This window comes from Leuciscus leuciscus (assembly GCF_965113295.1).
Source record: "Leuciscus leuciscus genome assembly, chromosome: 7".
Classification (NCBI taxonomy): domain Eukaryota; kingdom Metazoa; phylum Chordata; class Actinopteri; order Cypriniformes; family Leuciscidae; genus Leuciscus; species Leuciscus leuciscus.
This window is the reverse complement of record NC_138731.1, coordinates 30,774,211-30,801,341: the sequence shown is the minus strand read 5'-3', so window position 1 is coordinate 30,801,341 and position 27,131 is coordinate 30,774,211. Positions and strand designations below refer to the sequence as shown.

General features: G+C 38.9%; 1 protein-coding gene and 1 long non-coding RNA gene across 9 annotated transcripts in view; one reads left to right on the top strand and one right to left on the bottom strand.

The window, feature by feature from the left end:
• dachd (dachshund d) overlaps positions 1-27,131 on the bottom strand; it is a 109,076-nt gene that overhangs the window by 81,025 nt on the left and 920 nt on the right. The gene's annotated exons all lie outside the window — the stretch shown is intronic.
• On the top strand, positions 1,005-26,622 carry LOC309503782. Its single transcript, XR_014207856.1, has 2 exons — positions 1,005-17,657; positions 17,722-26,622. It is a non-coding gene; the product is annotated as an uncharacterized lncRNA (long non-coding RNA).

Below are 27,131 nucleotides of genomic sequence, written 5' to 3'. Positions count from 1 at the left end.
TTCATTGTCTTCAAACCAGACTCTTCACAGATCCATAAACGAAGGGAAATGGAATCAAATAAGTAACGCTCCATCTCTGTTAAGTGGGAAGCTTTGGTGTCTGGCTGAACAATATTTCTTACGAGAGATTTATGTCTATTTACAGCAGCGTGAAATAATACAATAAACAAAGTGCAGGCTTGCAGTTCGGCGCAAATTAAGAGGTTCAAGCTGAGCCTTTTTGACAGATAAAGCTCTCTGCGAGGGGGGCTGCGCTTTCATACGTGTACCAGCCTGCAATATGAACCCATCTGAGATATGATCAGATTCATTTTGACAGCTAAAGCCCAGTGTTCTGCAGATAATTCCCCTGCACACAAGTCATATAATATTTGTATGCTTTATTCAATGAAGGATGACGTTTTCTTCTCGTCTTTTTCCTTTTAACAATACCCCTGTATATTTAGTCATTCAGTTTTCTTTAAAGGAGCATGGTAGGACCCGGTGAGAAGTTGCTATCGTCTTATAAAAATGGACTGTAGAGGAATTTTAATGCTGTCTGATGGGGAAAATGAGCGAACAGAAAGGAAATCGACTTAATTTTTAATACACTTTAACACCTTGCTTTAATCCGACGCTAATGTCCATTGTCAAGGGTTACCGGCGAGATATCGCGAGCACCTGTCAATCAAGAGCTTGGTCAAATTAAAGCACAGTTCCATTAAGTTACGAATGGAACCTGGAGGTCCGCTGTGAATCAGTCATATCACAGCCACTGTTATGCTTATTACAGCCAAACATTAGACTGACCTTATTAGAGCTTCTGTATTTAGATAATACAGGGTGGCCTATAGTCATACGCATGTAGGTGTGTTATGGCCAATGTGTTTTTATCTTTGTAATTGAAGTTGAAATGTCCTACTTTTTATTTCTACTTTGAAATTTTGTTTAGTTGTCTCTGTGGACATGAATGATTTATACATTATAGATACAATGGCAAAATACTGAACATCACTAACCTGATTCGGGAGTGTCATCACACAGGGATGCCAAAGATGCCATGCAAGGAAGAAAGATAAAAAAAGACAGAGTTAGTGGACATAATAAAGAAGAGTCCTGTTGAAATAAAGTCTAATCATCTCAGACTGTCTGTTTTCCCATACATGTTGCTGCAAGAATCCCACTAAAGGAACATGTAAAACATCTCCCAAGAGGGCAGCCAGAAAACTGGCAGCATCTCTTTTTGAGTGCCGATTTTGGCACCTTTCTAGGGAGTCATGTGAAAGAATAATTCACTTTAGCAAAGAAGAGCTCAATAAGATGAGCATTTGGAAAAAGATATTTTCAACAAAATAGGTTTACTGCAATAAGATACACAACCGTTTAAAGGCTTGGGGTCAGTAATTGTTTTTATTCCGCAAGGATGCATTAAATTGAATTGAAGTGACAGTGAAGACATTGTAAAGACATTGCTTCAAAAGATTTCTATTTCACAATACTGTAAATGCTGTTCCTTAGAACTTTCTATTCAAAGAATCCTGAAAAAAATGCATCATGGTTTCCTCAAAATTATAGTAAAACTTTTTTCAACATTAATAATAAGAAGAAATGTTTCACCAAATCAGTATATTAGACTAATTTCTGAATGATCATGTGACACAGAAGACTGGAAAAATGGCTGCTGAAAATTCAGCTTTGCCATCATACTGTAGGAATGAATCACATTTTTAGATACATTAAAATAGAAAACATTTATTTTAAATTGTAATAAATATTTCACAACACTACTGTTTTTACCATAGGTTTTTACAAATAAATGCCTACGTGAGCATGAGACTTCTTTCAAAAACATTTTAAAAATCCTAATATTAACATTAACAGTAGTGTAACTGCGCATTGAACTGACTTCTAAGATTCAGAAAATGTGATCAGAAAAATTTGACAATCTCTTAAACAACTTTTTCTGAGGTTGGATTCAATAATGCCATGTACCTAACCACAGTTGTAGCAAACTTGCATTCGGTCTGACTCTTTTGACTCGGTCTGGTTCTGCCATTTTTCCCACTGAATATCCTGTTTCGCTTGGGATCGCTTCACATTTTGGACGTGAAATGGCTTGCAATGCCAATTCGTGTTGACTTTAACAGATGGAAATGAATTCCAAGTGTCTTTTAATAACTGTCTATTTCAAATTTCCCCTTTCTACGTCAGTTTCCCTTAACGTTTGGGTACGATAAATTAAGTCCTGGTTAAGTGCATGCCATTAAGCTGTTAAATTATTTCACAGCAGTGCACCTTGACTGAGTTTCACACTGAAGACTGTCAGCAGCACACAACGCTGCAGACAAGCAAAGTAACTTCATTTGGAATCCAGTGTGACACTGGCCTGAGGATAAAGCGTTTCTCGTTGTGTTAAGATGTGATCACTGCATAACAACAGAGAGATGGGGGCTTTCAGGGACAAGCTGTCCCACCTGTTAAAACAAGGTGCCTGACACGTTCTCACTGATATAGTGTATATATTTTTGGAAGTAAGATAATGAGAAACAAGACAATCATTTCACCCTTTACCAAACGCTAAAGGTATTCCTGTGTGTGTGTGAGTGTGTAAAGAAGCATGTGTTTGTGCAAGCCTCTCTTTCTGGCTAACTCCATCTGGAAGATTCAAGCACTCGGCGGCTGTCACACAATAGGGAGACCAAAGCCTGCTGAAGGATAACAAATGACTTCATGGCAAAACAGCTATTGAAATTCTTTCAGTATGTGGCATTAAAAACAACTGAACAAATAGAGATAAGGAGGTTAGTAGGATTTGAAATGAGATTTCTCTCTCTCTCTCCCTCACACTCTTCCCCAGCCCTCTGTTAAAAAGCTAAACAAAACAAATGGAGCTTATTACTGCAGATTACCTTACACTGGACAGATTCACGGTGTGGGGCCAACTGTAAACAATGTCTTTCTCTCTGCTTACAAAGTATGTGCCATTTATAACACTGAGCAATCATAGCCACTGTGTGGCTAGATAAAAGAAAATGTATGCGGGGCCTGCCATTTGAAAACACAATCACTTAAGACTGTTACCACGTGCGTTACCATAGCAAACACTGATAAACTAATTATCCCCTGCTATACAGCTTATATTATTGCTGTTTAAATAGTGCCCGGGGGATTGGGAGGGATTTTAGCATGTAGGCAAGTGGCGGAAGGGATTTCAAATCAGCACAAGGTCACAAATTAAAGGCATAGTTGACTTAAAAATTTAATTTAACATCATTTACTCACCCTCATGTCTTTTCAAACTTGTATGACTGATTTTCTTCTGTGGAACACAAAATGTAGGGGGTTGTCCATACAATGAAAGTTAATGGGGTTTAGAGTTGTTTTGGACCCCACTGACTTCTATTATATGGACTAAAACAGCTCTGGAGAATATCTTCTTTACAAGTTTGGAATGGCCTGATTGTGAGTAAAAGATTTTTGGGTTAACAATCTCTTTAATAAAACACAACAGTCAATATGGACAGCTAACGAACTGTGCGTTAATGGCTACACGTACATCAGCATTTCAGATACGTTCTGTGGCAAATGCGTACGACTCTGCGGTCGTTAATCACACCGCAGGGCGTTTCTGCACCTTACACCTCTCCCAATTCAATACGAAACTTTCTGGCAACTTCCAGCGGTCTGCAGCAGCAGCAGCCGGGGGAAGATAAATAGCGTCGGACATATATTCTGTTCATTTGCCACTCTCTTTCCTGTCAACAGCCAGCAAAAGCTCTCTCATGCAATCGGATTTATGATTTATATGCGGCGCCGAGGGGCAACAGGCTCTGAGCATGGGTAAAGCGGCGGTCTCTAGATTTATCATCGGCCCAGACCATCTAACAATCGGGCGTTAAACAGAACAAAAACCCATTCCAAATAAATTCCCACTGTATTTGTGTGCTGATTTGATTTACCGGCCTTTGGGGAGGCACCATTTGGTAGCGGGAAGAGCGTCGAGAGGTAGGTGGTGCCGGAGAGAGAAAAGGAGGAAGGATGGGGGGGGAGGGTGCATGTGCCAGAAGTGTTTATTGTGTCAGGTTGATTTATTGAGTGAGCTTCATTTCACTGAATGTTCTCAAAAATTTATTTCCCTAAAGGCCCCACAAAGATATGAACAAGCCCGCATCCACATATGTCATCATTGCCTATTTTACAGAGTCAGGAGATTTCTTTCTGAAGAACCGAGAGGAAACACCAGGGCACCTTTCCATCTGTGTCTCACCGACGACGCTTCTTAAAAAAGAGACTCTTTAAACAATGAAAATGCATTCCCAAACTCTAAAAATACAAATACAAAGTTCCCTTTTTCACAAGGGCACTCAAATGTCACTGAACTTCACAGTAATCTCACAGGTCAAAATACAAAACAAAATCTGCGACAAAATAAATGGCTTGGAAAAAATTCCACATCAGCCACGTTGACAAAACAAGATGGCACTTAAATCCAGGAGAAGAAACAAAGATCCCGTTTTGATGGCCGGGTGGCAGAGAGAAAGTGAGAGAGAAGGGAAAACAGTGGGAAAGTAAAGCAGATGGCGCTGGCCTTTGATTTTCCAGATGGCTGTCCTGACTGGTGAGCTCAGTGACATCGAGTCGTCTCATTGACATGCTGCCTCCACTGCCTCCCCATCCGCAGGTCTCTCTCTCTCTCTCTCGTCTCTCAGACGCTCCGCCCGGGCACCACTCGCCAACCTGGCCACTCTGGTTTCAGCCTGCTGCCCCTGTTTATTCGATATCGGTAACGAGACGCAATTGTACATGGCATCTTTTATTTAAAGAAGCAAAAGCAATTACTATTGCAATGCCCGAATGCAGCCATCACTAATTAGGAGACTTAATATAATGTTAATATTAGAGGTAAAAACACCCGGTGCATAACGAAATGAGCTATTTGCTGTTTTGCATGGGAATAATTAACACTGACTGCTAGTCATTTTTTACGACTGTATACATTTAGACGTCTGTGTTTATTAGCAAGCGAATAAGTCCTGTGCTGCTGACACAGACAAACGGTCTGTCAATCTGCGGCCTACGATTAGCATCTAAAGGAAAAAAATTTCATAAAGTATGATCCTTCACCCTTATCTGTAAATAAATCTCCATTTTAGCACACAAGAAATGGAATATTAAACAGTTGCAGGCTAATTTAAATTGGACCAGCGAGGAGAATTAAATGCAGGTTGCCTATTCCATGACCTCGCAAGAACCTCGTATTTTTTTAGGGTCATATCATCATTACCATAGTGCAAGCTCAGAAACGACAACTCAAAATTCTCTAATTACTGTGTGTTTACTGGGGGCCACAGGCCTGCGCACAGTTAATGAAACATCACAGTGCAAGCCTTTAGGGCCCAGGGGAGACAGGCCCTCCATTGTAACACTCACCGTTCTGCTTTTCCACTCTGAACGCAATTAATTGATCCAGGAGCCATATTTTATGAGGCATTCGAGGACAATCTGAAAGCGCATCAAAATGTCCTTCGAAAATCAGGATCTTTAATACAACATAGCAATCTGGCCAAAATACAAACAGAGTGAAGTGCCCATAAGGTGTTTAAACCTACTAATGACTATGTAATGTGATAAAACACAAGCACAACACCTGATTACTCCTAATTGGGGCAAATACATTTAAACAAACCTATAAACCAGCTAAGACTACTATAAATGGTTTGCTTAGAATAGCATTAGGTCTCATTCACAAACTGTGTATTTGAGCATGTTCATGCAGAACTCATGATTTATCAATTCCTTTGCACTAAAAATTATTCACACACAATAAAATGAATATAGACTACATCACATCTTGGGTTTTTATGTTTTATGGGGACATTCCATAGACATAATGATTTTTATACTGTACAAACTATATATTATATCCCCTAACCCTACCCTAAACTGAAAACCTTCTGCCATTTTACATATTCAGTATGATTTATAACCTGTTTTTCTCATGGGGACCAAAAAATATCCCCACAACTGCAAGGATTTCAAATATTGCCATCTTTGTGTGGACATTTTGTCCCCACAACGTATGGTTTACCTGAACCACATTCACATTGTGAAATGCACTGTGGACATTTTAAATGAACCTTTTCTGAGTATACAAGCACACAGCTTAACAATTATTAGTTAATGAGACCCATTGACATTTTGTTGCATTGTAACTTAAAGGCATGTATTACAAGAACTAAAGTGCATATCACTCACAAAATCACTACCACGCTGTTTACACATTGACTAGCCCATGAGCAGACTGCCATACCGTATCAGTCTCTGGCCTGGCTGTTACCCTCACAGAGCAGAGAGCTGAAAGTGATTCCCAATTGTTGTGATGTCATGTCTGAGAGCAGACTATTGATACTATAAAAAAACATGTTGCAAGGGCTAGCATGTGGCAGATTGCTTTCTCCAAGCCGGTTTTAGATCAGTATAAGTACGGACAGGGGCCATAGTCTCTTCACTTGGGACTGGAATGAGAAATAAGCATTTCCGGCTGTATACAGCTGGCCACCGAAACAATTTGCTGTGGGGAAAATGGGATAAATGGACTTCGCTAGCAGATTGCAGGCTAAAAAAGGGGCTAATGTTGAAATCTAAAATCTTTTACGGAATTAGGCGAGTTGAACAGCTGAATTACACCAAAGTGGAAAGCTGATTCTGACTCTGGTTTAAAGTCACAAGACAATAGCAACAGATGAAGACATTTACTCAGGACATATCGCTGAAGTATAATATTAGCTGCCAGTTAAAGGTATCAAATTGCTCGTCACTATTTCAGGCATCTTAACTGCAATGCTTAACTAAGCTACCTGGACAGTAAAATTGTTATCTCAAAACGTCAAGCTTCCAGAGAACTGCATGGAATGTGTGTTGACATCACATCTAGTGAAGAGGAACTCGACATGGGAGTGTTTCAGCCATAAATATCTAGAGGTTGAGATACAGCATTTATATTAGAGCAGTTAAGCTAGGGAGGCGTCACATGGACATGCTTTGGTGTGCGCAGCATGAAGATATTAGAACAGGTGCAAAACGCCAGCATGTATAAATCTGATGACAACTATCATTGCTAACAGGTCAGTTACTATAAAATCTCCTTCATCCATTCCTCTCCTGGTTTAAAGGTGCACTTGTAGTTTTTAAAAATGTATTTACATAAGTTCTACACAAAGACGATAACAACTTTGAAAAGCTTCATTAATTAACATCATGTCAATGCAAATCTGCAACAAAATCACTAACAAAAATTATCTATAAAATCTATAAATATTCTTTTAAAAAAAACATAAGACTAGTTAATCATGATTGACTGAGAATAAAGCATTGATAACTGAAAACTAATGTTGTTGCGTTATGCAGTCACTAGGTGTCAATACAAGACGAGAAAAAACAGCGCGACATACTGTAAAAGAAATTAACAAAAAACAAAAAAAAATCCCTTGATTATCATTGCAATTGCCTTGACTTAATTATCAAGCGTTCTCTATTGTAAAAGTCTTTGAGAACATCACCACTGTATATAGCAAACAAAGCAATAACAGCCAGGCTTGATCTTGGTAAGAGCTACGAGAGGCTGTTTTCTCCACTTGAGCGGAGCTGATTGGAGGTGGAGGATTCACAACGCTGGGGCTGATTTCCATAAGAAGGGGAGGACGGGTTCTTAATGGGGGTCAGTGACAGGGCCGGAGTCGGAATTGGCAGGGGTGCATCAATTAGTGCGCGGGCAAAGCTCAGGCTAACGATAAGGTGAGTGGATGGTAGAGAGGGGTAATCTTCATTAGAAGCACATGAAAAATATTACAGGCTCACAAAGAAGAGGCAAATGAGAGTGTGGCAAAGGGCACGATAGAATCATACTCGCTCTTCACAAGCTCATTCCAGTGCGTTACTAGCGCAGCGGTTAAGGGTTTAACATCCAAGACTTCGAAGGGACTGTTAATTAGAACATACAGTACAACATCATTTTCGACAAAGAAATTTTGAATCTCTAAAAATGGAAATATGATTCTATGTAGGCTTCGGTTTAAAATAGTTAAACATTAGCATGACTCACTCAGTGGAAAATCTGAGGCACACTACGAGCTAATAATGAACATCCAGAACAATATTAACACAAGCGTTTACAGAGAAAAACATGTAACCGATTGTCTATGAGGCGTTCTGGATGATTTCTCTCCAGAAATCAACACGATTAAACAATTTCTGCTAACAAGCAGTTTTTTCTTGTCGAAGAAACATTATCAAACGAAACCGTCATCAGCTTGTTTTGATAATGCTGATAAAAGAAAAGCGCGCTGTTTACCGAGCACACAGGCCTTTGATATTCAACAGCTCTGACTTAATAAGGCAAGACATTAGTGTACACATATAAAGTGTGTTCATAAATGTGTGAGAGGAGAGGCGAGCTCAGAAGCAGAAAGGAATTTGATTACACTGTGTCCACCTATCCAAATGAGCCCCATCATGTGAACATTGTGCAACCAAGCAGACACACAGCTCCAAAGAACATCCAGGCAGCTGTATACCATTTAAGTGCATATTGAGAAAAAAACAAAAAAAAACAATCTGCCCTATTGAACAGTTTCATCCCCACAGGACAAACAACCATGGCACATTCTCCAGGAATTACAGTTGTCTCCTGTTTAGAGGACTAGAAAATAAAAAAACATTTCATGAGCCCCTAAACCTGTAAACAAAATCTTTGGAGCAGATAAATTTGAAACGCCACAATGCAATTAAAGCCCAATTCGATTTGAGCATGCACAGTCCATCTGTCAAAGAGAAACTGAAGCAGAGGGGATCTGTTATTAGTGAATTCCTGCTTGCCTTTTCGAAAGTCAGATGTTCTCACAGATGCAAAATACCAATCGAATTATTCGCCGAGCTTAAGGTGCTGTACTGCTCAAAACGCTAGCTTCGCCAAGTATGTCATCATCCCACAAAGTTCTTTGTGCAAACTTTTCCCATTAATTATTACATCTTTGGAGATTTGATTCTTCATGCTCTGGGGAATCATTGTGATGTTCTTGGTTTAGCTGAAATATAAATGTCTCCTATAATCCTATTTGTCCACTTTAGAATCGGGAAGATAAAAATCTTTATTATCTAGGGGGAGGGTTCAAGGGACCCCAGCTCAGTGCTTTCAGCTTGAAATGCTATCATCTTCAAAGGTAGAAGAGGATGTCGAAAATCAGAAATGTATCAGGGATCTCTACGCTCCTTAAAGTACAATACATCTCCGCTGATTAAAATACATCAAAGCCTCGTCATTCGTTCCTCTGAGCAATAAGGGTGGATTTTAATTGCAAAATGTTAAACCTCACAATTAAAGGCTTTGTGCTTCTTAAAGCTAGCCCAAACAGACTACGAAACAGCAGCATACAAATGAGCCGGTGAGAGGGAGAGACAGAATTAAATGATAGCATTAAAAGCGCTCTGTTAAATGATAACGTTGTAGAAGACCAATCACAGCACGCACCGATAATGCTACAGTGAAATATGTCAACAGATTGCACTTTCACAAGCTATCATTTTTCTCTTAAATTAAAGCCGTCCCTTTAAAGGAAAATACATGCTCAAGTGGCTAAAACAGGTGGCTGTTTGCGAGAACACTAGCATGGCTGCCAATGATAAGGAGCTCGACATGATGCGACCCTGCTATAAAAACATGTAACACTCTGCCAATGCAAACAGTTAGTCAATTTACAGTCTACAGCCATGAAAAGTGCAATAAAGTTTTTACCAGATTGCTACCATCAGATTGCAGCAGGTTCACAATGCAAAACCTACCAGCCAAAACTCTTATTTAGGATTTATGATAAAGGTAAGTAAAACTATGAACCACAAAGTTACACACCAGCTTAATTAATGCAACCAAAAGACAAAAAAATTATATTATTTTTTTACTTTTATTTTCAAAGATACAAATATTTTTTTGAAGTTACATTTAAAATTAAAATTCACTTGCCTCAACATTTTTTTATGTTTAAATGGCCTAAAATAAAATAAAATAAAATATTCAAAGAATGATGAACGCTATACAGAAAAGTGCCTATCTACGAATTCCCCACAAACCCATCATGCAGCATTAATTAAAAGCCTATGATAGACACGGCATGCTTCTAACAAACCTATCAACAATGAAATTAGGATTTGCTGGCAAAAGAGCATTCCAGGGTCCCTCGGAGGGACTAATGAAAAACACTTTCATGGCTAACCCATCAAAAAAAGCCAGACTGGAGGAGAGCGGGGCAGAGTACAGCTCCAGCAGCAGGATGTCATGTGAGGGTCTGGAACGTGCGACCTCTCATTTCATCCTTTAATAAAGTCGCACCCAGGTGGCCTTGATGCCTTACAGTTGCCTGGGGCTCCCGAGCGCTAAACAGGAGCTTGGCTTAACATCATTACCCTCCATCCCTTGCTTCCCTGTTTTCCAACATAAAAACCTGCATGCTTTCTTTTCCATTTCATGTCCCAATTTGAAAGTCTGTTATCAAGATCAAAACGCTCCTTAATCTCAGTTGGTGAAACTTGTTCCATTGCCTCACTGATTGACTTGCAGAGCACTCTAACGGCAATTGTGAAATGATGAGGTGAGGAAATAACTCAACTAGGACCAAGACTGTGGGATCGGTTTGCGGTTAAAGCATTGGGGAAGTCTAGGGTAAGATGACTTGTTTGGAATGTTGCAACTCTTGGCTGCTTAACATTAATACAAATCTTAAATCAAAATGAACAACAACAAAAAATAAGTCCCAAAAAAGGGCTGAAGTACTCAAATGCTACATACTTGCATCTGACAGACTGCTGTGAAACTAGCCTAGAGGTGGTAATTTTTCAACTTGCTACGCTAATTCAAACACAAACACTGAGAGAGGCATGGGATTTCATTGTGCAAATGATATGCGTGTAATACTTTCATAACTTCCTGTGTGAAAGGAGCCCGTTGGCCAAGCAGCCAGAAAAACATTCAGGTTATCAGAATTTCTGTAGGCCATTTCTTTAATTAGCACTCACAATTTGCATTCAGATAATGTCAGGATTGATGAATTTAGTCTTGGAATGATGACAGAAAGTTAAATAAAGTTCTCCTTGGGCTCTGCGTCATTCCAATAGACAGAATTAATGCTTATATTGACAGATGAAAAGATATCTGTCTGGTTTACTGCTCATTCAGACAGTAACTTAACACCACGCACACACCCACACATCTGTCAAATCGTGGCTTTATGGTGTAATTGCAGAAGAAGGAACCTGCATTTTCAAACAACAAACGGAAAATTGCATTTATTCCGCAATGTGGATGCAGCTTCAACCGTTTCCTGTCTTTGATTTATACGTCCAGGTCTTTCATAACTTTAAAATTCATCAAAATGGCTTTCGCTTTTTCAAACACAGCACTCCTAATTAGAATTATTGTAACTCTGACAAACCCTGGACAGAGATGCCACTTAACTAGCTTGTCAGACCCTGGACTCACAGCCTGAATACAGATTCTCCACCTGTCCGCCTTTCCGTATTGTTCAAACTTTTCCACCATACACCTATTTCCCCAGTGGGAAGCAGGTGGTATGTGGAGGTGTTTACGGAGAGAGTCTAACTGACAGCTGGCGGGAGGAGACTCAAACAGCTGCAGACGAGTGGAAAAAAAAAAAGCGCGAGAGAGAGAGAAGGCAAACAGCTCTAATACCCTCAGGGTTGTCAACTCCAATCCCCCAACCCACAATGCTTTTAACCAAGCAAACAGAGGAAAAACTGTTGCAGTCTCAAGACATCAGAGTCTTCCACAGAACTCCCTGATCTTGGAGCGATTTTGCAGGCTTGAAATGGGGCGATCAGAGGAGCTTAAAGGAGAGAGATACCACCAGCTTCCTTAAAGTGTTCAGTTACTGTTACGTCAAAAAAAAAAAAAAAGTATTGCAATTACAGAATGGTGAACAGGAAACACGTTTGTGTTCATTTCTCATTTCAAGGTGGAGGGTAGCATCAAAACACACCAGATCAACTTGTTTACTGCTTTGTTTGGTTCTGCCAAGGTTATTTGAGACCCATTCCAAATTTCCTGAGGCTGAAGGGAAGGGGATGGTGGTGTGTTGGCGAGTGGGTGAGCGTTGCACGAAAACCGATTGCATGCAGACAAATCACTTGAACAGATCAAAAGACAAATCAGCGGCAAAAGACAAAAGATGCTGACGAGCAGAGAACAATAGAAAATGTGAGACGTGGGGATCACAGCAGACGGCCGCAGGATCCAGCTGTAAAGGAGACATGCCTGGGGGTTTTGGGGGGGGGGGGGGGGGGGGTTTGAGCGGAGTGTGGCTAGGCAGGTGATCCTTGACAAGTTAACCGTACGCTTCTGATCATATAGACCCGTGACCATCTTGAGGTTCACACTGGGGTTGTGCAAAATTTAGAATTGAAGAATTGCTTTTCTTATTATTGCATGTGAATTTGAACTGAATTGGCATGACAGGAAGAACTGCAGTTCATAGAAATTAAAACATTCATAGAAGATAATACATTATGGGAAATGTAGTGTTTGTCCACAAAAGCCTAATTTATTAAATATGGTCAAATATAAGATATAAATACAATATTTTTTAAGTAGAATTTCAAACATTCTGTAAACATTTCATTCACTTTAATTCATTTAAATTCTTACTTTCAAATTCAAACTGACATTCTTCATCCTGTTTGCTACCTCAATTCAATTTCAGGGTAATTCAAAAGTCATTCTCAGTTCTATTCGATTCTGAATTGTGCGCAACTTTTGGGCCAGATTCACAAAAATCATGTTAAGAAAGAAGTTAAGAAATATGTTTAAGATAAATTACTTCGTAAGAAGTTCATAACATTGCTCCAAAGTGCAATTATTTAAGTTTTCAAATATTTTCTTAAGAAAAAATCGTATTTTTCATAAGAAGAAAATTACAAGCTTTGGTGTTATCTGACTTTTGCCAAGACTCGTTGATCAACTGAAAAAATCTTCTTTGGAAACAACAGGCTAAAAAAAGCTAAGCAGAAAAGTATGACATAGTGAACATCAGGCGCTAATTATAGCACCATTCACAGATAACACTAGAATAAGTAACATATCACTTTTATGGGCCATGTTCCCCTGCCATTTACGACCAGAGAAAAAGACGAGGCCATATGAGCACAACCTTGAAATGAAACGCCTGCCGTGGTTAATCATATTCGGCTGTAAATTAGCTTTAATAATACATTGACTAGTGTATTTTCCACACACACCACTTTAAATAGTTAGCATGATGCATGCATTACAGACAAGTGCAGGGCCAAAAAGAGATGCAAACTAGTTTAATCAAATAGAGCTAAGACTGGGTCAGTACATTTCCCTTATAGATTTGGATAGAGGGTCAGAGACACTTTTAGGTGTCCGCTAGTGGATTTGAATGAATGTAAATTTACTCTTCTGGGTCGCGGGATAATATAAATAGCCCCGAGTTCCTCAAGCCGTCTCGATTCTAAACAGCAGTTATTCAGAACAACTGCTGCAATGGTGAAATTAAAGGGGGATTGCAGGGGGGGGGGGGGGGGGGATTGTCCTCTTGCCACAACAAAGGAAGGAAATCCCACTCAGATTTGTACTTCTCTCTTTCTTCTACCTTTAGCGGGTGTATCAGAGAACAAACAGTGCCTGAAGCTGGTAGCCACCTGCAATGTATTCCCCCACCCCACCCCCATTAAAGTCCTTCACAGAAATCACAATTTAATAAATCACCCCAGAGTCTGACAGAGTTTATCTCAAGGGGTCGCTTTGACTCGGGAGGAGCCGCTAGACAGACAAAGCCTAGGCCGATAAGATGTGAAATTAAATACAGTTAGCAGTTTGAAACAAAGGACGGAATGTGTCACAAGCCACTACGTAACCACCAAAAAGCTTATTGCTGAATAAATGGCAGAGCCGGGAAGTGATTCATTTCAGTTTGCACACATTTAACCTCATTTGCATGCTTACTGTCAACATATCTCACTTCCACCGATCCGTTCAAGAGCTTTCATTAAGGCCTGAAGTTGACATCCTTTTTTTTGAGGCATGGCATATAAATCATGGCCGTCGCACACCTGCACATCTCGATCGGAGATCTTGCTCTATCATGTTATGCTTCCTTTTAAACACATGACAGGTACGACACCAGTCATCGCTTAAGGTAAGGAGAGAGTTATGAGAGCACGGTTTATCTCTGTGTGTACAGATATCCTCACTTAACGTGTTGAAATACAGATTATTTACTGTGACAAATACACTATATTAAGAGAGACCCAGTTAAAAGTGAAGGTTTACATTTCTGCGCAACTATAGCATCACCAAACAGAATGACAAAAATACAGTTTTCAAACAGGTTTTCCAAAATCTGCCATTGGTTGAACAAATCATTAGTCCCGCCCCCAAACTCACTTGTTGCTATGTTGACTGGTCGAGACGTTCAAAACAAATAGAGCAGAGTTGTGAAAGTGCCAGAGCCACAAAGTTTACACTTTTTGGAGCAGTCAACCAAACTATTGGAGCAACTATAAATGGCTTCCTCAACACACTCTCATGGCAATTCATAACTATTTTACATTTAATTGGAGAATTAATTTTCATGCTTTCTGCTTACACTGCAGTGAGGTTTATGTTTACCCTTACAAAAAAGAAGATTATTCAAGTGTGCTATTAGTATATTTCTTTTAAACTAAAAATAAGAAAGTATACTATCAGTCTATTTTTATGTACTTTGCGGAAAAATACTTTATGTACTAAATTACACTTTAAGTGTACTTAACTTATATTGACAGAAAAGTCTAAAAGCCAGATTTACTAAACAGGGCAAAATTTACATGACAACGATGTACTAAAAACATAAAAGTTTTCCTTTGCATTTTTCGCATACAAATGACAAGGGGATCCCGATACAGATCTGCGAAAACGACTAAACGCTGTGTTATGCATGCCAGGCCAGTAGTTGGCGATGTCACTTTGTAAAGAAACATTACACGCCTATAGAATGAACACATAATATGCATGCGCATAACGTCACTGTTTTCACAAATTCACATTTTTGTATTTTACACGGAGACGATAACGGTATTATTTCCAAAAACGTGCACTTTGAAACCTGTTTTTTAAAAGTGTGCGTTTTCAGGCCCCCAAAACTGTTTTGTAAATTAATGTTTTAATTTTTATTTGAAAACGGTACCGTGTGAAAAGTCCCTCAAATATAGAACATTGCTGCAATGAAATGTAGCATATTTACTAAAATAAATGTAAATAATTTGAAAATCAAAATGAAGTTATTTATTTTTTATTATATAATGTCCAATACATTTTTTCTCAGTATTTGATATACCAATAAATAAATATGACATCGCATATATGACATAATTCTCATGGAACTATAACAGAGAATCGGATTAGAAACGGCACACCAGGGTTTAAATCAAGGATTTAAAGTTGCTCTATTGTGTTTGTCCAGTGACCGCAGAAATTTCCTGACCATTTTCAGTTCACATGGTTTGTATCCTTCAAATGGATCTTAACATGATCAATGTCAAGATAAAAGACTTGCACAAACTGTCCAAATAGCAAAACTTACAGTTGATGTCTAATTAATAAATAACCAAATTTCAACCTCTACTGTTTATTGGCCCTGGGGATATATTGGCAGACCACTGGTTGTCTCAGCATCTTAAGCTGGGATAGAAGAATATTAACATAAAAAATGGCATGATCCACCTTTACTTTACAGAGGTTAAAATAGGAAAAAGAAAGTTCCAACAAGACAACTGTAGGGCACATTACATGTCAACTTATGTCCACAGCTAGAATACTAATGGTGTGTTGGTGTGCTAGCAACATACGCCTACTCTAATGAAAGAGGTGAGTTTGAGATTTTCAATGAGCACTTTGGCCCTGTCTTTTATTTATAACACTCCAGTGTCCAGGAGGCCACGAGCAAAACGGTGGGAACGGGCTGACCCGCGGGCCACGCCTAATCTGTCCCGACTGGTCCGCACCACCGACGGCCTCGCTCGCTATCTGTTTCTCAAACTGATGCCTTCCTGCTGGGATGGCGTGGCTGGAGAGCTGTCAGCGTGCTGCCCTTTCTGGGGCGCTGCGCTATCTCTGCCTGCACCAGTCCGCCGTGGCCTGTTGAAAAGAGCTGTCATAGCCTCGCAAGTCTCTGACATTCCTATTGGCTTGACCCTGACCCTTTGAGAAGCGCACCTTTAATTATCCTGTCTCAAATCTCCTTCCATGGCAAAAAGGAATATACATATCATAGCCGTGAGCATGTGTGCTATTCTTTTAAAGTACGCATTTGAGGGCCCCACTCAGCGCTGTGCAACTCTTGGAATAATATTAGACTATTTGGAATGTGACTGTGAGACTAGCAAGAGACACAGCTGCCGAAGAGGTTCTTTTATCAAGGGAAAATGACATAATGCCCCAACAACTACGAGCAGTTTCCAGCACAATACTTAAAGTAAAAAAAAACGACATAAATATGGTGTATTGTTTTAGCTGCCCTCCCCAGTATCCTCCAATTAAACATCCCTGTCACTGATAGAAGCGTAAAGACACTTTTGATCCGTGTAATCAGATCTGTGAGCTTGCTTTTGTCTCACATTCCTTTTCTGACATTTGAAAGGTCAAGAGTGAGAAGACATTTGATAACTGCAAAATCCTCATACTCCATTTTACAACCCTTAATCTGTCTTCTCGGAATCGGTAACATAGAATTTTATCTTTGGGAGGAGGACTAGAGAGAGACTAGGAAACTGTGTCTGTTCACATTTTGTTCACCATAAGGTGAAGCTTTAGGAATTCGCTGCACTGAAGACAAAAAGAGAAAGGAATCGGACAACGCTCTGACCGCAACAAAAGGTCAAGTCGCTACACAGAAATACATACTTGCTAAAAGAGCCAAACTGCTGTACCATAAATAATCAGTGAGACAAACCGGGTTTTTTTTTTTTTTTTTTCTTTCTCTCCCTTTTTGGTTTCAGGAAACTGCGCATTGTCAACACTGCAAATGTAGCGCAGCTTGGCCCAAATATCACACAAAGAAGGCCGCGATTTGTTCTGAATGCAGATCAAAGACATGACAGCGCATTGCATTGTTTTTTCGTTGAGACACAATATTGACAGTTGTCAGTCCATTTTTGTTCCGCCAGTGAAAATAATTCAAAACAAAAATAAATGCCGTTGCGCGTGTCCAAGCAGCACAAAACAGCAGCATTCATATACAAATCAGTGGTTTTGAATAATGATACGACTCAAATCAAAATCAAAACAGTTCCTGAATGAACGAGTGTGAGTTTGAACGAGTCGGTTGAGTGAATGATTCAATAACTCACTCATGAAGACAATAGTCACAGGTGCTGAATTCAGAACCGCACACTAGTATACTACTCATACTAATATTACCATATATTTTTATGTCAGAAATAGTAAGAGTAGTGTCAGATTCAGTGTCGCCACCTACTGACGTGATGATGTAACCTGCAGAAAAACACTAAAATCCCCATCACTAATACGACGAAAGTCTATCTGGAGCACAAACAGATATATTTATACATAAAGATTTGATCATTATAATTAATAATTAAACTACCCCAGAGGTGTGTGTGTGTGTGTGTGTGTGTATATATATATATATATATACACACACACACACACACACACAGATCAGAGTGATAATAATGTGGACGTACGACAAAGGAACTGACAGTCTTTTTCTGTTGTCCCTGTTGTTGTTGTTGTTGTTGTTTTGTCAATGCTTTGCTGCTCTCTGTACCGCTCACAAAACCTTCCACTGTGCTCTCAGAACTGTGTTCCCTTCTCCCTTCTCGGCAGGACAGTCTTTCCCATTAAATAAGTCCTATTTCACTTAATGGCAACCTTGGGAGATCTGTAGCGCTTGAAAGCACCGGCACTTAACACTTTGTAGTCAGAGAAAACGTTTTTTTGATCTGCTCGTGTCATTTAATCATCCGTATTCTACCGAGCTACTCAGAAACAATTTTGCAGGATATTAACTTCTGGCTAAACCCTGCTTGTGCCATTTGTGGTTCCACTCAACCAATGGTCCCGTGGGGGCAGGAGCCCTCCTCACAGCTGTAATGAGCTTTACTGAGCTGAATAAAACAGTTAATAGAAAGGTAAAATCAAAAATGCATGAATCATGAAATATTAGCCAGATTCCAATGAAAATGGCTCTGGTTAAGTAGACATAGCTGTCTGTAGGGTTGTTGGGCGGCTTCAGTAGTGCAGGAGACAGTTTAGTAGCTTATTGAATGGTTATACCATACCTCCTCCATGTATAAAGTTACTTAAGTGCTCGCCTGCAGGGAGAACCATGTCAAATCGCATTGAAAATAACTTTGAGGAGCAAATTGAATGTATTAGCTTAAAGGGAGCTGATGTCTATAGGGACCGCTGACACTTAATACTGAATTATCCTAGACAAAATATATTGAGCAACAGTAAAGTGATTCACTGTCACTTTTGTGATTCATTGTCACCATCCCCCCCCCCCCAAAAAAAAAAAAACTGTTTCTGTTGGTGAGAAAACCTACTTATTACTTGGTTGGCATCCACAGAATACACAGACAGGCAGTGGCGTCCCATGAAAACCATTTTTGTTCCATTACAAAAAACTAGGTCATCCTCTCATAATTGTCAATCATGCAATAAATCTTTCTGTGCCGCAAATGAATACTGCACTGGGAATGAAACAAAGCTTATTGGCATGCGATGTCAGCTTGACTTAATTCATTCTCCTTTTCAGCTGAGCCTATTCATATGTGAAGTTTACGGATATCACACTGCCTGTTCCAGAGCGGGATAATAGATGTGGACAGACACATTATGCTGGGAATGTTGTATTAGCACAGCATAAGCTGTCTGAATGGAGACACAGCTCACAACAGAGTTTAAAATGTGAGACCGGATCCACAACTAGAATAAATTATCCTTCTTTAAGACACTTTGGAAGAATATTCTCTCTCCCGAGCACATGAATGTAAATATGTAAATGTGTACAGCCATGAATCTCCTCTACAATGGCTTTGAAATGAAAGTAGAACTTTCAAGGGAATCGTTTTCTCTGAATCATCAGTTCATGACGTCATGTCTTGAAATAAATCCACAATCAAAATCATTAGTAACATAATCCTTTCGGATGCAGTAAGAGACTGGGATGGGCAAAACTTAAGCATTTCTTAAAATTAATAGAAGTAATGCAAAAGACAACTAAAATAACATGGGTAAGAGCTATTCAGTTTCTATGAGAATAAATGCAGAAATAGAAATGGAGATTTTTCTTCTGGTAAAAAGACCCTATTAATCTCATAAGCATCTTCCCAAGAGATTTAGGGAGGAAAAACAATCAACAATATCCCAAACTGTGCAATAAAAGTAAAAGATTTCAGTATGAACATTTTCCATCAGATTCTTACAAATTATGTGAGTTATGCAATTCACATTAATTTTAATCACTAATATATTTAATGTATGTATATCTAATATATACACAAAATGTTTCTATATAGATATATTGTTCATGTCTGTGTGGCAAGTATTCCCGGAGTTTTGTTTAATTTTTGTGACGTGCTCCAGAAAAAAAGTTAACGGAGACCGAGACAGAAAATTCGAAAATCCACCAAAACGCGTTGGCGCATTTGTCAACCCCAAAGGGTTAAATAAATAAATATATTTTTATAATTAATTTTAAGATAAAATATATATGAAAGAGCTATAAAAGAGCCACCTCTGAGAAATATACTTTTTTTATGGTTTGATCCATCTCCAACCTGGTCTCACACACACAAAAAAAGTAATAATTTGTATGAGATGGTCGCAAAAAAACATTGTACAAAAACACTGTACAAAAACAACCCCTTACTCAAACCCCAAAACTATGAATGTAATATGAAAACATTTAAAAGTACCTTTACTACATTTTTGTAAGATCTAAGTTGATCTAAGTTGTTATGGCGATTTCACCATCTCGTACGAATTATTCCAAGTGATTATGAGAGTGTGTTTGTGCTTTTGAGTATGTAATTGTGTCTGGTATCTTTCCATCACACAAAGGCTTGAACACAATATCTGTGTTTGCTACAGCTCTGGGCTCACCATTTACCTTCTCCTGCCAGGTGTCGTCAGTTTACAAATATCTGATTGGACAGACGGGAAATGCAGTGGTACGCCTCCAGCAGACGAGTTTGGTGTCATGTCTCTCTGGAGCAAACTGTCAGTCTTTAAGAAGAGAGTAATAATAGCCGGGTACCACAGCCACTTGCTATGGAAAAAAACGCTTTCTTTTTTAAAGCGAATAGCTGACATTTGAGTCTGCAGGAGAAACTCAAGCGGAGCATCATAGAAAGAGTTATCAGAATCCCTGTCTCACTGGACTTAGACAACAGCAATGTGAGAAGCTCTGGATAGCTTTCAAAGGAACAACACCTTTGTTTGCTGATAATGAAATGCAGTATAGCCCATTGAGGGTTTCGGGCGGTTTAGGGATTATTAGAAACAAATATTTCCAGTTGTTTTATGGACTACATTGCAAGTTGGGATGTTTCCCCTGCAGAGAGTTGTGTGCTATTCGTTGTTCATTCACTTTGGCCTTCAGTTGGCATACCATGATCGAGCTACAAGGTCTCTTAACTGTTTGCTTTGTTTTCATAAAGAGGCTACGGACGCATTTTATAATGTTTCATTAAACGAGTAAATTAAACACAGTCGAGAATATTTTGAGGAATATTATCACGACTCTTGACGCTTATATCTTTACATCAATGCAATGGACGAATTAAAAGAAATAAAAGCTACTGAACAAAAAATATAAAAAGAAAAGATGCTTCCTCAAAAGGTGGCGAGAATGAGATACAAACACATCAACAACCGCATCAATGTGGGCAACATATGGGATCCTCAGCGGCAACGAGCACTGAAATTTGGCTTTTCTATTATGATTCAATTGTGCTAAATTGACTTGATAGGCTTCTGTGTGGTCCGTGAGGATTCCAGCTTCATAAGAGAGGCCTGGTGTCTCAGCTTTGTCAAAGGCCCATCATGCTTTGAGCTCTGATAGAGTTCCATTCTATTCTCGAGTGTCATTAGCTGTGGGCCAGGTAAAGATTAGATAACAATCAGAACTTTATGAGATACCTTTAGAGGTGTTAGGAGTCTTTTGTCACACCGCTAAAAGAGGAATGTAGATAAAAAAAAAACGTAACTTCCTATTTTATTTCATTTCTTTGAATGATCTAACTGGATAGGGACTCTTCAGTTGTTTTGGCAGCACAGAAACAATGTATTTTTAAGGAGCAAAAAAAAAAAAACCTCTTAACTCTATTAAGCATATTTCATGGAGTATTCATAAATTACTAAATATGTAATTTATGGCGAAGTTCAGAAGTAGTTTTTATCAAAGGTAGGCCTACTTTAATAATATAATTCATTTTTGCAGGAGAGCTTGAAAGTGAATTGAATTGAGAGCTCTATTTATTTTGTCCTAGGAAAAGTGTCTCCAGCACTCCAGAGCCCTTTGTTTTCCTTTAATGGAGTTATGGGGCTCTCATTGCGCTGTAAAGTGGCGCTTGTTCTGACCTAAATGAAAACAGCCTCGAGACCTCAGCAGTCACCTGTCCTTCACCGCAGTCCCGCCAAAACCTGCTGACGGCCTCTCCGAGTTTCCCCGCATCTCATTGACGCCGTTTATGACAGCGGTTCAAACTTAAATATCCAGCTTTTGCTGTCTTCTCTCAAAACCACAGAGCTCATAAAACATCCATCATGACATTCCTCCATTTTATAACAGAGTAAATATCACTGTACATGGTAGATTTCCCATCATTCACTTTTATCACAGTAGAGTGGGACAAGAAGAGGCCATTAAGTTCAAACAACGCAGATATTTCCGTGATAACATGAAAAAGTTTATATAGGAGGAGATTCATCATTTGATATGATCTTGAAGACAGGGGGGAAAAAACAAGAAGAGGAAATTTCTGGAATCCCATTTGAGATTGATTCCCTGAAGTATTCTTCTTCTTCTTTTTTTTTTTTTTTTTTTTCTCATGTCAGCTTCAACACGAAAATGAAGCCAGGGAAAATTAACTCCTGATACGGCTACGCTGAATTAGACGGTGAAAAAAAAAAAACACACACTTTTTAAGGATTCCGGCCTTGTCATTTTCAATTTTCTGCTCTTTGGACATGCTTGTATTCAGATTCGCGAACATCCACTCGGCATATCAATCCTAATTAGACAATCTGGGTTCGTGAAGGATGAGAGCCGAGTTATTTGCATAATTTAATCATAAATACTCAGCGATACATATTTCCAAATGCATTTGTACAATCATCTTTCTATCCTTAGGGCAAAAGTATTAATATGATTAGGCAATAATTCTTTAAAAAAGGAGGAAAATAGGAAACCAGAAAGTGCACTCTCTTTTTAAACTCCAGCTTTGGGCTATATGAAAAATTAATTAATTTCTGGGGAAAATCAATTTCTTTATGTGACCATATTAGACAGAGCCGAGCTAAGGCCCGGAATCGCTCTCCAATCAAGAAATCTCATCTGCTCCCTCTAACTTGTGTCAGTAGTGGTTAGCGTCCCTGCGTGAGCGTCAGCGGTCTGCGAACTGCTTCCTAAATATGCTGTAATGTGGAAGGGATGGTGGCTAAAGACATGCCAGGGCTCCGAGTCAGAGAGCTCATAATGCATTGCTTTTTCCACCGGCAATCTGTCTCAGGTGTGACTATGGTGGCTAGTGTCACTGTCCTGTCTCATTTCATACTTCTGGTGGTCAGAAAAAAAGAAACCGGCACATGGTTTGACACATTTACACTTGTTTCTTTGATTTGAGACTGATTGACGACTCACGCCATCACTCAAGGTCACCGCAACCTGTTCTAAAAATCATGAACGTCCGCTATTCGCGCAATTAACGTTGCATGTTTGACCAAACAATTTTTTATAAAGGTATAGTTTTACTCATGTTGTTCCAAACCTGTATGACTTTCTTCTACAGAACACAAAAGAACACTTTTTGAAAGATGTAAATGCCAAACAATTAAACTAAAAGGGATTCAATCAATGTTGTTTTGGACCCCATAGACTTTCATTTTATGACAATATTCGTCAGAATATGCCCCGCTGAAAAAAAAAAAAAAGATTTTTGGGTGAACTATCCCTATCAAAATGTCAAATGTCAAGAACAAATTTTTGTTATCGAAATTTAAAAGTGCGTGCAAATTTGAGGGCTTGGATAGAGAATTTTATATTTTCCTAGAACTGTTTCAAATGAACCTGAATTGAATACAGAAGTATCAAGTTGCTTTTATCAGAGTCGCGTTCATAACAACCTCTTCTGCTGTCTCGTCTCGCAATGACAACGGATGCCAAGAGCACAGTTAATTTGAACACACGTGGCTAATCCCATCAAGGAAAGCTCCAGTGACTCACGGCGACGGAAAAAATAAAAACCAGATTGTTTATCTGCTTCATTTTCAATCCATCAGCACTGATCGCAAGTGAGGAATATGGAATCATGTGTATGATTTGTAAGAAAGTGCTACAATGAATCTGTGATTTTAACAAGCCTTTTAACATGCATCCCCCCCGCACACACACACACACACACACATCCCCCCTCAACTCTTTCATCCTAATCAGCATCTGTCTCTCTGTTTTTTGAAGTTATTATCGCCTCAGCTCCCTCTTGGATGTGGTTGCTGGGTGACGGGTATCTTAGCACCCACTCTGACTGGGAATGATTTGAATTCGATCCAAAGATTTCCCATGAGTACCTGTAAACACATCCGTGCCTTGTCGAAAACAAATATATCAGAAGAGCACTGCAAAGAGAGCGAGAGAGGGGAAAAAAAAAAGAGCGATAAAATCTGCCACTGTGTGTTAAGACGCACCCCTGAGTGCTAAACAAAATAATGACGCTCCTCTGTAAATATGCCAGTCTGTTGTACACAAACAAAAATATTTTGTCAAACGTGATGCCCCTGTGACTGAATTATAAAGGTAAAAATGTAACAAAAATATAATTTAAAACAAAATTAATTAAATGAACACAAACTTGAGGACATATTCTTTATTCATTTAAATTGAATTAAATAAAATATGCATTCAGTAGTATCTATTTAACCTTCCATTGTTGACAACAACTGTCAATTAACCGCCTGGGCCGTACGCATCCTGACAAACGCTCCAACATAACAGCTGTCTCAGCACTCACCTCCAGCCCAACCGCCCTGGTGTTTCAATAACCTTTCCTTAAGAGTTCAAATGTCGCCAGGCGGCAAGAACCGCACCGTCCCACATGGACAAAATGGAAAGGAAAACAAGTAGCTGAAGTACTGCCTCTCACGGGGCAGACTCATAACTCCTGTGAAAGCAGAGAGATTACAGCCCCATATCTGTTCGGCGGCAGAAGGTGCGCATTAATCTGGGCCGAGGGTCCCCGGGAGGATGAGGAGGGGGGAGCCGGAGGAACACGTCCTCATGCGGAAGGGAGAACGGGGCGAGTCTGACTCCGCTTCATGGGGAATTCTTTTAACGTGAGCAGACAAAGATGTAAGGCCGCTGTTATCCCGAAGCAAAGAGGATTATTAGCACTTCTTCAGCACTCTGGAAGCCGAGCAGCATGCTGGAAAAGTGAGCTCGCTAGTGCTTAGGCCATTTTTTTAATTATCTCTAGTTTTTGGGGTTTTTTTGCCTTTATTTGCAATTGAAATAGGATTGGAACACATTCCAGGCCGGACTCAAACCTGACCTCTTATGCTGTCAGCATACGCACAACCCATTGCGCCACTCCTCTGTAAAGTTCTCCTCTACATACCAAAAACATTCTATCATAATCATCTAGACTGCTTTAGACAAACAAAATTATCCTTCTTTAAAATTCTAAATATGAGCAAGTAACAGCCCCCCGAGTCACGCCCATGCAAGAGTTATGACTTAGCGTGCTGACCTTCCCGTACAGAGAATCAAAGCAGATGTAGATACATTAAATCCACACTGTAAATAAGAGCCGGTGTGTTTGTGTTCCATCCGAGCAGATACCTTTGTCCATACAAATGATGTAATCCTCCAAATGGGAAGCAGACATGGAGGAGGTGATTGATTTCAGCATAACACCGGCAGTACCAGGTGCTTTCAGAGACAATTACAGGCCTCTCTATGCAGCTGTAATAGGCCAGCACTTTAGCGTCATTAAAGCAATGTGTAGCACTGCATTATCCTTTAACCCCATCACTGACCACTCTCTTTCCCAGCCCAGAAGTTCAAACCACACACTCCATCACCTCAGATCCCTGGGCCGGGGACGCACGGATTGAAAGCAAACACAGGCCCAGAAGGAGCTCGTACAGACAGCATGGGAAAGACTGTGAGCAGACTGCTTCTTTAGCACCGCTGCTGGACGAACACACACCGCACTTGACATACAGCTACAGGGGAATATTTACATTGTGCATTTTTAGACAAACATATATAACTGCTTTAATTTAATTATTTACACTAATACAAAATAATGCAATGCATTTGGTGTTAATCTGCAGCTGTAATTATGACTAGCATTAAGAAGTCCAATATATGTAGTGCATGACAAGAAAGAAAAAATATACATAATTAATATATTATTGCATATTATAATTGTTTGTTTTTTTTTTGTTTTTTTTTGCAAAAGTACGTGATGGTATAATAACGTGTGAATTAACAAAAGAGTTTTTAATCTGCACTCACACTGAATAAAAGTGGCACTTGTCCAAAACAGAAAATCATATTATGAGTGTGAGTGTGTTTTATATAATTTTTTATATGTATATTAATGTTATGTTTGTGAGAAATAATATTGTGTTAAAATAGTTTATAATGATAAAAATCACTCTGGACATTCAGATCTAAAAAGATTGATATTAACATTATGTTCAATGTCGAACATGTGCCTGGTCCACAATACATTTATTTTTATTATAAAGTGATTCTCGTAAAAAAAAAAAAGAAGAAGTTGTGATTTATTGTTCAGTTTTTGTAGCACTGAAATTCCTCATTAAACATTATTTGAAATTGTACAACTCAGGCTCGAATTGCTGCATGCAAGGTGTTTTGTGTTTTCATTTCAGATGAGCTATCAACACCTTGACATTTTTAAATTAGCTTACTTTTTCTAGTAATTATTGGGCCCATTCACTTGATCACTAAAGGGTGACATTAAAGTTTCAGGGCGAATTATTCACCGATGTTACAAGCTGTAATTGTTTCCTGTGTGAAGCTGTACCTTCAAGCACTGTATCACTCCTGCCATTAAGTATACAAGCACTTATTGACTATGATTTGATTTTTCCCCAGAGGAAGAAAAGAGTAGAAAGAAATGTCTGCCTATAAATACAACTACATGGGAGAGAGCCTCTATTATAATAATTCTGACAAACATGCTTATTTAAACCTACTCAAATAACAGAAAAGCAAATCATATTTTCCTCTTATGCTCAATAGGAGCTCAATATTGCTTACAACATGCATACATGCAGGGTGACTTTAAAACTTGAAATAAATTTTAAGAAATCACATTTGTAAGTATAAAAATATATAACAAGAAAAAAGCTCTCATGTTCTACATCCACAAAACATGTTTGAGCCAACTGTCACTTATGAATTATTAATTCTGGTAAATAGTTAAAGAAAAAAGAAACACCCTGTTTTGCACATGCACTACAACACGAATAAAATGTTTGCATTTATTTACAATTGCAAAAAGTTGATTATAGTTACTTTATAGTATTCTAGAATTAGTTGTTCAATTTTCTATTTTTATATTATAATTATTTTAATGATATAAGAACATGATGTGTGTTTTTTTTCAATGTTTTTTTGCAACACCTTCAGTTTAGCAAAGATCCATGTACTTATCAAGAACTTCTTGAGATGAAAGTTATTGATGCCACAACATAAGTAAATAAGAGAAAATAAATCTACCAAAAATTATAATAAAAAGTTGTTTGTTGAACTTAAAACAATTGCAATGTTGCATCCGGCTGTAAAATTATTTTAAGTTCTAATTGGAAC